Genomic DNA, 6,000 nt, shown 5'->3' on the forward strand with positions numbered 1-6,000 from the left:
ATTCTAGAAAGTTTTCATAGTATACTTTTTCGAAGTGATAAATAGCGACAGTTATAGATTTTGTATTTAAATATTTAATTAAAGATATAGAATCTAAATATTTTCATCCTTTATTTGTTGGTATTAAGATATGTTCTCAATCCCACACAAAAAATATAAAAGAAAAAATTATGTAATATATTTTTACATAATTTCTATATTCGTAGGTCTTGAGTTTCTTATGACCACCAATGTTATACATGATAGTGATCTAAGTATACAACATCTACTTCATATGAGTGATGACGAGGCAACTACCAGGTAGTTCTATTATTATAGTACTAAGACTCAAGTTGTTATGTCGTTGGAATATGTAGTTTTATACACCAAAAAATTAGTGATTTATTAGTACTCAAGCCCCCAATTTTGGTGGGGTCACAAGACCACCAAAGCCACATATATTTGGCTCTAATTAACCATTTAAGTACAATCATTGAATAATATAAGCACTAGCAACTCTATTCCATCATTGTATAGCACCAAAATGTTACATAATATTATAAAGAAACATATGGAAAAGGTAACCAAGGGTAAAAAAGCAAATTGGTGGTACATTGTTGAAAAAAAAGGTGTGTTGTATGCCTTGTATAATTCTTATAATGTAAAATTATATTTATTTGTGATGCATCCAATGAATCAAATTAGGTGTGAAAAAATCAAACCAACATATAAATAAATGAAAGTAAACTATGTCAAATCTCTTGTTGCAACAATTTGTCCAATACAATAAGTTGCATGCATTTTCACTCAAAAATTTGATAACATAGCAATGCTCAAATAAAAAAGAGTGAGATTCTGATAAAAATGGTTGTTATGGATCATATATAGCTTGAGGATAAGATTGAATGGATGGTTGAGATTAAGAGATGGAGATCAAAGTGGAGGATGGATTGACACCAAGTGGCACCATGAGGTGATTTGAGAGGGAGATGGAAGATTGGAGGGGAATAAAGGAATTAACAATATTTTTTGAGTAATTGAGGGGTCAAGTTCCATGTGCTCGAGTACATGGGGTCTTCTCCAAGAGCGAGTGAATTTAAGGTTGAGTGTGATGGATAAGATTGTATGGGGATTTAAAGTGGATCAACCCCATTTAATTATGATTAGGAAATGTGCAAATGACTAGTGGAGGATAGAGTGAATATTGGGAGATAATGAAAATTGATGGAGGATGTGACATGTGAGCAAGGTAATTAAATAAATATAATCTATTTATTTAATTTTTCAAAGAAGAGAATAAGGACAAGGGTAAACAATTAAAGGTAATTATTTACTTTAGGCTAGGATTTAGTAAAAATAGAAGAAAATATATAATATTAATTAAATAATAAGATATTATCTAATTAACATAAATAATGAGGAATTAGATGAAATAGGGATAAATTGAACAAATATGGTCAATTTTAGGTGTCTACATTTTGCCCCTCTTTGAGATGGTGTTACAAAGTAGCATCATTCCAAAGAAGATTAAAATATAGCGCTTCGAAGAAAATGGTTGGATTGAGGAGGATTCCTCAGTCATTCAAACAAGTGACTAGGAAGAAAGATGATGGGAGATGAGGATGAGGATGCCCCCTTGAGAGGAAATGTGTGTTCAAGAGAACATGAGTGTGATTTCAAAATGGATAAGATGATGCATGCATGATGCATGGAAGAGATGCAAGAAACAAAGCAAATGGAATATGGAGATATGAAAGAAGAAATATGGATGAGGGATGAAGCAAGAGATGGGGAATAGAAGGAGCAAGATGGGAAATGACACAATTACACATGAAATTTATGATCAAGTGGGGATTAGTAAAAGAGATGGGGGATAGAAAGATAGGATAAATGGATGGGGGGGAATTGAGATTTGTATGATAGATGACATGTAGAGAGAACTTATTTTGATTTATCATAATATACTATGCTCTAGGGTATGAGGAACCCAAGTGACTTCATATCAAATGCATAAGAATTGACTCAACAAATAAATTTAGGTCAGTCCAACATCTCACAAACTTGCAAGGAACTTTGGTGGGCATGATGTTAGATAACCACAAGAAAAAGATATCCTCCAATCTAACATGAGACCATAAGGATATACATGGTAACAATGCAAGACAAATCAAGAAGACAAAAGAACAAAAAAAATCAAGACTATGCCCCTAGTTTCACTATTTACAACACACCATGATATGAAGGATCATGGCAACCATAAGTAGGTAAAAATAGGAAGCCCAATATAAAGATTAAAAAGGGACAAAAAGGCACCAAAGAAATACCAAGCATCTCAAGTACCATTTTCCATAAGAATAATTGATGGATGGGGGTTGATGTGGTCAGATATGAGGAAGGATACATCCTAGAAAGACCAACAATGGATTTGTTATTGTGGCCTTTGGGATTTATTACATTTTAAGATCACATTTTTCTTTGTTTGAGCATATCTTTTCGAGGCAACATGGATATATTTATATCTTTGATATTGAGTTTAACATTATTCTAGGTACAAAGTGTTTCCATCTTGAAGCCATTGGTGAAGCTTATGTTCATGGGTGTTTTTACATGTATAGGTCTTCCTAGTTTCTCCCATGTAGTTGCCAATATAATATTTAGATCTAGACTCTGAGATCAACCATGATGTACTTCACCTTATGGTCATCGAGATGTACATTTATGAGCAAGGGACCATTCTTCTAGTCCTAGTTATCAAACAGTTGGTTAACTTGTTGTTTCAACTTCACCAATAGATTTTTCATTGCAAGAGAGAGACCAAATTTTTTACCATTCTTACTTTTTCATTTGTAAAGTAATCTACTTCATCTTGTTGTTACTGAATGATATTTTGTTTGGATTTCTCTACTATCTTTTCATGTTCATTTTTTGTAGTCCAAAAGTACTCCTATTCTTCTTCTTGTTTTGGTCTAGAATCTCCATGTTCTTGATCAATCTCCTTTTTATTTATTTCTTTTAGTATCAATTCCTTATCTACTTAGGATGGTGGCCTTCTTCTTGGGTCTAAATTTATTCTTCTTCTTTATTTCCACCATATGACCATATGTCCATCCTCTGGTAGTCTTTTATTCCTTGTGGAGGGAGTCTCTGGAACACTCTAGCTCCTCTCAGCGAATCACCACTTCTAGATGGTGTTTTGATATTATGAAAGAATTATCTTACATTTTAATATTTGTACAAATCATGTGTCTCGTCACCACAAAATGGACATTTATTCTTCTTTTCTCCCTAGCATTCCATGGCATAGTGACCAAATTTACCATAATTGAAACATGTAGCATCATTTCTTCTTCTATTATTTCTTTCTCTACCTCTACCTCCTTTATAATTACAATAGTAGTTATCTTAAATATATTCCTACTACTACTTATTGTGTATAGTTGTGCAAGCATTTCTATTTTCTCTCCAAGCCCAAGCTAGTGCTAACCTCCATCATTTCATTCATGTGCACAACAATTGTGGCTATGACATCCTTGGCTATAGTAATTTCCTTCATTCTGGACTAGATGTTGGGAGTTTGGACAGTCCTCGGTCAAGTGAATATTTAATTCTTCACAAATAGCATAATATAGTGAATTCAATTTTCTTATTTTTACTTTTGCATGCAATGCGACAACAGTTCTCTCTCCTTGTACTTCTAGACAGTCATTCTAAACATGACCTTCCCTAGAGCAATTTGTGCACCATATTTCCTTTGGTTTCTTTGGCTCTTTTGCTAGAATTTTATATTGAATTTTCAATTTATGGATTGATAATTGTAGTTCCTTTAATGCTTCTTTTGTTTCATCTTTCTCTAGTCTTCTCCAAGGTTGTGCCTCAATCCAATAAGCCATTGTAACTAAAACAATACAGGAGTAAAAAACTCTTCCATCCAATCTTACCCTGATATTTGCAATTTAGAAGTGAACCATTCAATTTTCTACTTTTTTTTGAAATTGGTTCTTTCAATTTGCAATAGAATTATTTAAATATTTTGTCACAATCCTTTAGTGATTCAATTTGTCTTTGTACCAAGTCTCTCATTTCACTCACACTTTCAATAGAGATAACCAGATTAGAAAAAGTTACTAAGAAGTCCTTTTTAACTTCCTCCCAACTGTTGTTATGTTGGAGATAATTCTTAATGTTCCAATCTAACTCTTCTTTTCTCATATATGATACAAAATCTAATAGTTTTTGCTCATCTTCTTTATTTATATTTCTTTCCCATGGAGATTGCAATAGGAACACATGTTTTGTTGCTTTAGTAGTATTTTGGCTAAATACTAGGATTTTAATTGAAGGTTCTATTTTGTTAGGTTTATTTCCAGGCTTCTAGATTTGTGTACTTGTTTCTATTTTATATTTATTTGAATTATTAGTTGTCTTCACTCCATGCTTTTATCTAATTAGCTTAATGTCAAAGAACTCCTTACCCAATATCTCATGCCACAATATGTCTTGCTCTACTCTTTCTTCTTTTTTCTTCTTCTTCTTTCGTTTGTAGTATTTCTTCTATCAAAAATCTTCTATCAACAATGTTTCATCTTTTTATTTGTAAATGGCATATGATTAGTGAACAATCTTAATTCTTCACCCAAGTTTGATGAAACTTTCTCTATGTCTTTCTCCTCTTTTATTAATTTTATTATGCTCTTATTGATGAATAATGATGAACAGTAAATACCCAACAGGTACTGAGAAGGGGGGGTGAATCAGTACAGACAAAAATTTCTCTAACAACTTAAACTGCAAAGACTGCACTAACTGGAAAACAACATCACCAACCTAAACCAAGACAATACCAGTAAAACACGATAAGATTGTAAAAGACATAAACCGGTAACACTTAGAACTTCACAAAACCTAATATCTCATCTCAACTTCACCCATATGCTTAAGCAAGTAATACATCAGAAATACAATGACCATTAGATCAGCATGCATTACCACTTAACAGAAAACACTAAATCATCACATGAAAAAGCATCACACATAACACACTGATTTTTCATGTGGAAACCCAACTGGGAAAAACCACGGTGGGGATGAAAACCCACAAGTTGTTCTTGAACTCTTTTGAAGTTCGCTCTGTTAGGAGCCTAGTCCGGTTAAAGACTTTACAACAGGTTCTGCTAGGAACCGATCCTGCTAGGGATCACCTGGTTAAGGGATGGCTAAATACTCAGTTGGAGGTTAAAACCCTATTAAAGGTTACCTCGCAAGAGGATTTGAAGAACTCAATGATTTTGAGTCCCCCTATTAAAGGATTTACAAAAAGCCTGTTAAAGCTACCCGGTAAAGGGATTTTCCAACTGCTGAAATGGTTAGAAGTCAACAGGTAATACACTAATCTGATAACAGCACTCAATGCTAAGGCAGATCCACTTCAATTCCTTTACATATGCAATCACACTCTGCAGATCTCTACTCACTTCTCAGGTTTGGCACGAATCACCTCACATACATTCATATGCCAACAACTTCAAATGAAAATCATCATCGACCTTATAGACAACAATTAGGTTGGTGGCCAAAACCTAAAACCCTAAGTATCTAGGTTAACAATACAGTTGGTCCAATTATGACCGTTTAATCACATTACATAGGGTAAAACAATCTTGAACAACTATCAAGACATTTTGCATCGTTCGTTCTTCACCGCTTCTGGAAGCTGATAACCCATCACGCGCTCTCCACCGTTTACTAAGATTTTGCATATTCCCGAGGTAGATAGAATCAATCTTCTCATCCAAGATCCTCAAGGAAATCCTTCACGTGCACAAGGTTGATGTGGTAACGCGATCTAATCTTCATTTCAATGCTAACTCATCACAAGATGTCGTCGGTCGAATCGCACAGACTTGGAATGCATCAACCGGAAACCCTGAAGCTGAGACTACCAACTAGTAGTCATATCAAGTGAAACCTCGATACAAACTTTGCATATACTGGTTCACTTGCCAATTTACTTACTTCAACATA

Source organism: Cryptomeria japonica, chromosome 3 (assembly GCF_030272615.1).
Source record: "Cryptomeria japonica chromosome 3, Sugi_1.0, whole genome shotgun sequence".
Classification (NCBI taxonomy): Eukaryota; Viridiplantae; Streptophyta; class Pinopsida; order Cupressales; family Cupressaceae; genus Cryptomeria; species Cryptomeria japonica.